At 43.5% G+C, this 9,181-nt stretch overlaps 1 non-coding gene across 1 annotated transcript; it reads left to right on the forward strand.

Annotated features, from left to right (window-relative positions):
- Nucleotides 1–8,861: 8,861 nt before the first annotated feature.
- Nucleotides 8,862–8,934, forward strand: TRNAW-CCA (transfer RNA tryptophan (anticodon CCA)). Its single transcript has one exon. It is a non-coding gene; the product is annotated as a tRNA-Trp (tRNA).
- The last annotated feature ends 247 nt before the right edge of the window (nucleotides 8,935–9,181 follow it).

Consider the following 9,181-nt stretch of genomic DNA (forward strand, 5'->3'; position numbering starts at 1 on the left):
GCCACCTTCTGAGATTTGGGGGTTTAAGAGACCTGTTTCTAGTGGCTTCCATGATTTCATCTTTCTACCTGTTGCTCCTGAGAAAATGAGCTTCACGTAGTAGAACAATTTATGATTCTGCTAGGCAGCTTTCATAGAAACAGGTGGCAAAGTGAAAGAGGATACATCTTTTCTCTTTTCACCTGGACCAGAAATTTGGGGCTAAGGAAACCATGAGCTTTTTTGTTTATCTGCTACCTTCTGTGAACTCTCAGTATATGAGAACTAGCTTTATACAAACCAAGAAAGCGATGTTAATTGTGAAGAATCTGATAAAGTTTTTTTAAAAGCACTACTACTCAACAAAAGACCAGTATTAAGATTGTGGAGGAGAAAATTCTAGAATTCTCCTTGGTGATGCCCTTCGATTCATGTGTAATCCTCATAGGTATTTGGTCTTGAATATTACAGATATTTATGGATTACCTACTACATGTTAGGGCTTTCCTGGTGGCCCAGACGGTAAAGAATCTTCCTGCAACATGGGAGACCCAGGTTTGATCCCTGGGTCATGAAGGTCCCCTGGAGAAGGGAATGGCTACTCACTCCAGTATTCTTGCCTGGAGAATCCCATGGACAGAGGAGCCTGGCAAGGTACACAGGGTTGCAAAGAGTCAGACATGATTGAGTGACTAACACACACACGCTACATATTCAGTTCAGTTCAGTCACTCAGTCATGTTCGACTCATTGCAACCCCATGGACTGCAGCACTCCAGGCTTCCCTGTCCACCACAACTCCAGCACTACTCACAATAGCCAAGACATGGAAACAACATAAATGTCCATCAACAGGTGAATGAGTAAAGAAAATGCGGTACATACATACAGTGGAAGGCTCAGTTCAGTTCAGTCATGTCCGACTCTGTGACCCCATGGACTGCAGCATGTCAGGCTTCCCTGTCCATCACCAACTCCCAGAGCTTGCTCAAACTCATGTCCATCAAGTCGGTGATGCCATCCAACCATCTCATCCTCTGTTGTCCGCTTCTTCTCCTGCATTCAATCTTTCCCAGCATCAGGGTCTTTTCAAATGAGTCAGTTCTTTGCATCAGGTGGCCCAAGTATTGGAGTTTCAGCTTCAGCATCAGTCCTTCCAGTGAATATTCAGGACTGATTTCCTTTAGGATTGACTGGTTTGATCTCCTTGCAGTCCAAGGGACTCTCAAGAATCTTCAACAACACAGTTCAAAAGCATCAGTTCTTTGGCACTCAGCTTTCTTTATAGTCCAACTCTCACATCCATACATGACTAACTACTGGAAAAACCATAGCTTTGACTAGATGGACCTTTATTGGCAAAGTAATGACTCTGTTTTTTAATATGCTGACTAGGTTGGTCATAGCTTTTCTTCCAAGGAGCAAGCATCTTTTAATTTCATGGCTGCAGTCACCATCTGCAGTGATTTTGGAGCCCAAGAAAATAAAGTCAGTCACAGTTTCCATTGTTTCATCATCTATTTGCCATGAAGTGATGGGACTGGATGCCATGATCTTAGTTTTTTGAATGTTGAGTTTTAAGCCAGCTTTTTCACTCTCCTCTTTCACTTTCATCAAGAGGCTCTTTAGTTCCTCTTCACTTTCTGCCATAAGGGTGGTGTCATCTGCATATCTGAGGTTATTGATATTTCTCCTTGCAATCTTGATTCCAGCTTGTGCTTCATCCAGCCTGGCATTTCACAAGATGTACCCTGTGTATAAGTTAAATAAACGGGGTTACAGTATACAGCCTTGATGTACTCCTTTCACAATTTGGAACCAGCCTCTTGTTCCATGTCCCGTTCTAACTGTTACTTCTTGACCTGCATACAGGTTTCACTACGTATTAGGCAGTGTGATGGAAGTACAAGAGCAAACCAGACAGATGTTGTTTCTTAGGGAATTGGGGAGTTGACAGGTCATTGGGAAGGAGAGACACCCAGAGAGTATTTAATAAATAGAGTCCAATGAAGAAGGGTGTATCACTGGAAGGGAGCTTGTAAGAGGGAGTCTTAACTTTGGGGATCAGGGAAAATGCCCTGTGTGAAGTGACTCTGAATTCCTTGCCCCCATGTCCTATTTCTCCAGTCTGCTAGACCCAAGCTTAAATGGTATCATCTGAAAGTTTAATTCTCTAATCTAGAAGATTCCATGATCATGATAAACCCTGTTAGCTCCGGATCATCCATCACGTCTTGACACTCAGAGGTGATGTCAAATCTCTGATAACAAATCTTCTTTGAAGTTTGTTTCCCATTCTAACATGATTGTTGAGTCTAGGTGTATCCTTCTATTCTTTATGTGAGTATTCAGTGATGGAGGGAGGCATGTGTCCTTTTTTTTTCTCTATATATCTCAGATCTTCATTACAAAATGATAGCTGTGATGTAGCCTATTAACTACTCTGTCTCGTAGTAGGTTTAGGAGCTATTAGAATCTCTTAACAGTCTTCTCATATTTCTACAGACTTATGAGAAGAAAGGGAGAAGGAAATGGCAGCCCACTCCAGTATTCTTGCCTAGAAAATTCCGTGGACAGAGGAGCCTGGTGGGCTGTGTCCATGGGGTCGCATAGAGTCGGACATGACTGAAGTGACTTAGCAGTGGCAGCAGCAGCATGGGAAGAAAGGATGGAGACTTTTATCATTACTGTTATCAAAAAGGAAAAATAAAAAGACTTAGCTCCTCATTCTCTAAACATTTAAGAGTTTGAATAGCCATAATTAGGTTTTTTTTTAAAACAAGAATTAGTTGATTATGACCAAGTGTATCCCAAGTATCATATGACAAACTTTTGTATCAAACATCTATATGTTTTTAGGAAAGGTGCCTCTTCATTTTTATACTTTAATTATTTAATTTGTGAAACCAGAAGGTGAACTAGATAATCTCAAAGTTTATCTCTACTCCTAAAATTTCTAATTGATGACTTAGACCTTAAAACATCTTATGATATTCAGATTTCATAAGGTCTAGCCCACAGGCGGGGGGGGGGGGGGGCGGGTTGGGCTTCCCTGGTAGCTCCGCTGATAAAACATCCACCTGCAATGCAGGAGATCCTGGTTCCATTCCTGGATCGGGAAGATCCCCTGGAGGAGGGCATAGCAACCCACTCCAGTATTCTTGCCTGGAGAATCCCCAGGGACAGAAGAGTCTGGCAGGCTACAATCCAGGTGGTCACAGAGAGTCGGACATGACTGAGACTAACCACAGTACAGCACAGCCCATTGAGGACTTCCAAAATGGTCTTTGCTATCTAACACCAGCTAAAGCAACTGGGTGAACTTTGAAACATGACCCAAAGTAGAGCTGCAGAGAAAATCCTTCAGCTCTAGGTAGGTACCATCTTGTTTTCGAAGGCTAAGGTAGTCTCTGATCATATGGAGTGTGAGAATATTCTGGAAGCTGGTTTGAGAGATTGGCAAGGCAATGTAGAGCAAGAGAGATAAGAACCTGCCAACGAATGTGCAAATAATGGACTGATTATATCGATGAGTGGAGGGATGGATGAGGAAGTCTTCATCTCTGACCTGGGAGTGGTGATTCAATCACCCAAGTGGACCTCAGTGAGGAAATCCATCTCTACTAAAATAGACTGAGTGCTGTAAATGGTAGAAGCTCTAGATTCAAGTCCTGCACCCTCCTGCCATAAATACTTACTTGCCACATGATTTTGATGGGTTTAAATAACCTCTTTGGCCTTCAGATTATTCAACTGGTAAATTGTTTTGGTGTGAGGATGCAATGAGATCCTACATTTATGAACTATTGCAATTATATATAAGCGTGTGTGCTCCATCGTGTACTACTCTTTGCAACCGTTTGGACTGTAGCCCGCCAGGCTCCTCTGTCCATGGGATTTTCCAGGCAGGAATGCTGGAATGTGTTGCCATTTCCTCTTCCAGGGGATATTCCTGACCCAGGGATCAAATCCACGTCTCTTACATTGGCAGGCAGATTCTTTACCATTGAGCCACCGGGAAAGCCTTCACTGGCTCATAGGACATGCTCAATAGAAGTGATGAATCTGGTTAGAATAATGATTTCTTCACCCAATTCGCTGAAAAGCAGGTGGTCCACTTGATAGCAAAAGTAACCAAGAATGCGGGTAGCTAGTGCTTTTGTTGCAGTCTGTAATTTGGAGAGAGTTTTTCTCATGTCTCCCAACAGTATTTTGCCTTTTTATTTCCTCCAGTCTCTTTTTCACCTCTCTTTAGAAATTCTGCACATGCTGCTCCCTTCACCTGAGATACTCTTCCCTCAGTTCTTCTATACAGTATACTTCTATTTTTTATTTTATTTTTCAATTTTATTTTATGGCCACATCAGGCAGCATGCAGAATCTTAATTCCCTGACCAGGGATGGAACTTGGACTCCCTGCAATGGAAATGTGGAGTCTTAACCACTGGACCACAGGGGAAGTCCCAGTACAATTCTACTTTTATTTTCAGGGTAAGTAGCTCTATCTTTCTCCAGGCTTCCTCTCCTGCCCTCCCCCATCGAGCCTGGATTACCACCCTCACTGGTCTCCTGCACCCTATACTCACCCATCCATGCGTGCTCAGTCGCTCAGTTGTGTCTGACTCTTTGTGACCCCATGGTCTGTAGCCCGCCAGGCTCCTCTGTCCTGCATGTTCTCCCAGGCAATAATACTGGAGTGGGGTGCCATGCCTTCCTCCAGGGGATCATTTCCGACCCAGGAATTGAACCTACATCTCCTGCATTGGCTGGTGGATTCTTTATTGCTGAGCCACCAGGGAAGCCCTCTAATACTCACCCACCTCACTTCTCAACTGTCTCACTCAGCACCCAGCCCAGTTTGGAAACAGTCCAGACTCTCAGCACACATCTGCTGGTTGAGCGAAGAGGGCACAGATGAATAGGAGTTCTGGGCACCAAAGCGAGAGTGCAGGGAAGTGATGACAAAACAGCGGCCACAGATTGGTCAGACGGGGAGCCGAGATTGCCTGGCCTGCTGACTTCTGTCATGTCATCTCTCCAGTGGGCCCTCCAGCGAAGGCTCCATTGCAAATCCTGAGCTGTCTTGCCATTGCAAGTGGAGCAAGTCCCCTGGCCCACCCAGAGGAGGCCAGCTTCCTCTAGCTCTCTTTGTCTGCAGCCTTCCCCCCACTTTCCTTTCTGGGGCTCTGTCTGCTTGTGGAGTCAGGAGGGGACTGTCTGCACCTTCTGCGGAGACAACAAGGGAACATGACGTTTCACTCTGGCCCCAACCCCAAGCGTCATTGGTGTTGGCTGGCGATCAAAGCCGCCGTTCCATTTTTAACCTTCGTCAGGCCCCACCTCACCCTGAGCATGTGTTCCCGACATTTCATTGTGTGCCAGGGGGATAAACAAAACCCACCCCCTGAGTCCAGGGGAGGATGCCTTCGGGGGAGCGCTGAACCCAGCTGAGGCAGATAAGTGACTTTTCCACCCGGAGCCCCCCTTGAGTGCTGTGGTTTTTTCCTGAGCTTACATGACACCACGTAAGGGAGATGGATGGCTTTATTTTTGTGCAGAACAAATCTACAGATGGTGACCCCCGACCAAAAAAAAAAAAAAAGCAGAGGCCGGGAGGAGGGTCAGAGAAGTCTATCTTAGACTTTCCTCTTTCTGTCTCCATGTCTCCGAACTCACGTCTCCTGAGTCTCCTATAAATGTCTCCATCGGTGATTATCAGGGCATATTGACAAGAGATGATTTGATTTTCAAATGGATCCAGATACAAATGAATATATGTTTGTAGAATTTTCAAGCAATTAAGAATAAATAGGAGGAAGAAAGGGGCTTCCTTGGTGGCTCAGCAGTAAAGAACCTGGCTGCAAAGCAGGAGCCGCAGGAGACGCGGGTTCGATCCCTGGATTGGAAAGATCCCCTGGAGGAGGACATGGCATCCCACTCCAGTATTCTTGCCTGGAGAATTCCACAGACAGAGGAGCGTGGTGGGCTACAGTCCGCGGGGTCACAAAGAATCAAATATGACTTAGCAGCTGAACAACAAACAATACTATACATAGTACTATGGTATAAAAAGCATAGTTCACACTATACATGCAAACAGGATCAAACTCTTCATGGTGTTTCACAAACTGCTTTTTTTCACATCCTTGATGTCTTTCCATGTGTGTGAATTTAGAACAAATTCATCACATTTCACAGCTGCCAAGTAGCCATTTGTGTAGCTCTGTTATCACTTACTTAACAAGTTCAAGAGAGCTGGTTTGAAATCCCCACCTTAAAGCAAGCTCATACTTTATTTTTATTCTTATGACGTTCCCTCTCTGCTGTCTTGACCCAGCTGAGGTCTTAGTTTTCTACTTCCTTGATTGCAACCTTGTCAGCACTAAGATGGTGGATGCACACTGGCAGAAATCCATTTGGATTTCTCCGTTACGCTTTAGCTTGGAAAAAGCAGCCTATTTTCCTTGGGCTTCACCCCCATAATGTGTTTCCACATTTGTTTCTTTGTGGTGGCAATTATTACATCAGTCTTTCAAGGGATGGGGTCTGGAGATTTATAGTTTCTTTTTTTTTTTTTTAAGATTTTTTTTTTTGATGTGGACCATTTTTAAATTATTGAATTTGTTACAATATTGCTTCTGTTTTATGTTTTGGTGTTTTGACCGCGAGGCATGTGGGATCGTAGCTCTCTGACCAGGAATGGAACTCCCAACTCTTGCATTGGATGGTGAAGTCCTAACCACTGGACCACCAGGGAAGTCCCCATAGTTTCTAGAGCACTCTTTGTGTGTCTAATGGACTTCTAGAACCAAGAAATGTGAAAAGGCATGGAAAGAAATGACCTCTGTTGTCCAAAAGGACCAAGATCTCATTCTATCTCTAATTTTGGGAAAGCGACTTTTCAGTTCAGTTCAGTTCAGTTGCTTAGTGGTGTCCTACTCTTTGCGACCCCATGGGCTGCAGCACGCCAGGCCTCCCTGTCCATCATCAACTCCCAGACTTTACTCAAACTCATGTCCATTGAGTTGGTGATGCCATTCAACCATCTCATCTGTCATTCCCTTCTTCTCCCACCTTCAATCTTTCCTAGCATGCGGGTCTTTTCAAATGAGTCAGTTCTTCGCATCAGGTGGCCCAAGTATTGGAGTTTCAGCTGTAGCATCAGTCATTCCAATGAATATTCAGGACTGATCTCCTTTAGGATTGACTGGTTTGATCTCCTTGCTGTCCAAGGGACTTACAAGAGTCTTCTCTTTTGAACCACAGTTCAAAAGCATCAGTTCTTTGGCTCTCAGCTTTCTTTATGGCCCAACTCTCACATCCATACATGACTACTGAAAAAACCATAGCTTCGACTAGACGGACCTTTATTGGCAAAGTAATGTCTCTGAGTTTTACCTTGCAGGAAAACACAGTTTCCTTGTCTGCAAAATTGGGAAAATTATAACCGAAGTGACCTTGCAGGATTATTCTGAAGATGAAAGTAAGTGTGAGGGACACAGTTGTTGCTTAATAATACCAGCTTTTTTTATTTTCTGAGAAGTGTTAGAAGTAGGAGATGGTCCATTTCTGGGTTTGAGTCTGAACCTCACCTCTTTTCAGATAACTGGATAACTAACTAACCCCTGTGAGTTTCCATTTCCTCATCTGTAAATTGGAGCTGAAATAGTCATCAAAAATTATTGTCAGATACATTGAAGACTTCCCTGATGGTCTGGTGATTAAGACTTCAGGCTTCCAATTTAAGGGACTCAGGCTTGATCCCTGGTTTGGGGGGCTAAGATCCCTCATACCTTGCGGCACAGCCAAAAAAACAATTTAGAATATATTGTATAACACAGGGAATATAGCCAGGATTTTATAAAACTATAAGTTGAGCATAACCTTTAATAATTGTGAATCACTATTTTGTACAGCTGTAACTGACATATACAGCAACTACACTCCAATAAAAAATTCTATCACAAAGCTTACAAGTAGTGTATATAAAGGACCTAGTTCAGGCACTCAAATGGTGGCTGTTCTTCCAGTTTACTTCATTCTACTTCTTCTGTTTTCACTCTAGGCAGGGATTGAATTGTCTACTATTCCCACACCTGTGGCCATGCTTTCACGGCTTTCTTGCTTGAAGAAGATGCTTATTTATATGTAGAAAATATGGAGACAAAAGTCAGAAACTTCATTCTAATCCTGCCTTTCCTATTTACTTCTCATATGACCTTGGACAAGGCACTTGGCCTCTTACTTTTGTTATTTCTAAATTGTGCCATTATTTGTAATACAAACAACACCATGTTTCCTTGATACTTAACAGTTTATGAATCATCTTCATAGTCCTTATTCTAGGTCAGCTTCCCAGCCAGTGGGTTGAAGATCATAAATACACATTCAACACATCAACATTCTATCAAATTTGGAGCCCCTTTAAAAAATAAAATCTTGGTTTTTTTTTTAGGAAGCAAGTTTGTGCAGAGGGATGGGAATGGGTGTTAAGATTTCCTGAGCTACTCAGAGTATTTGCTTCTTCATTCATTCAACAAACATTGTGTAATTGCTTGTAATGTGCTCGTTCCTGTACTATGATTTGAGGATCAAAGAAGACATTATTATCATTACTCTTGGGAGTTTCTTTGTCGAATGGGAAAGATGTACATGGAAACATTTAATATACTGCAGTGGCAGCAGGTAGTCTGACTGAGGTATGTTGCGGGGGAAAGTGGAGGAATGAATACTTAATCCTGCTTGCAAGACTGGGGGTTCGGGGTGGTGTTAAGAAGAGGTTTTAAGACAACAATATCCTTGGATTCATCGTCAGTGATCGAGTTCACTGGATCAAGATGGGGTTGATGGGCATGATGGGGTCAGAAAGAGAGCTTCAAGTTTCCCTGGTGGCTCAGATGGTAAAGAATCTGCCTCCAATGCAGAAGACCCAGGTTCGATCCCTGGGTTGGGGAGATCCCTTGGAGGAGGGCATGGCAACCCGCTCCAGTATTCTTGCCTGGAGAATTCCATGGACAGAGGAGCCTGCTGGGCTACAGTCTATGGGGTCGCAAAGAGCCAGACATGACTGAGTGACTTTCACTTTCACTTTCATCAAATGTTTAAAGTCTTATAGGCAGGATCCATTATGGCATCCTCAAGATACTCCAAGAAGCCTATGGAACAATATATGAGAACAGGAGGTGAAGTCAGAGTAGTCAGT

The sequence above is a fragment of the Dama dama genome, chromosome 5, assembly GCF_033118175.1.
Source record: "Dama dama isolate Ldn47 chromosome 5, ASM3311817v1, whole genome shotgun sequence".
In the NCBI taxonomy this organism is placed as follows: Eukaryota; Metazoa; Chordata; class Mammalia; order Artiodactyla; family Cervidae; genus Dama; species Dama dama.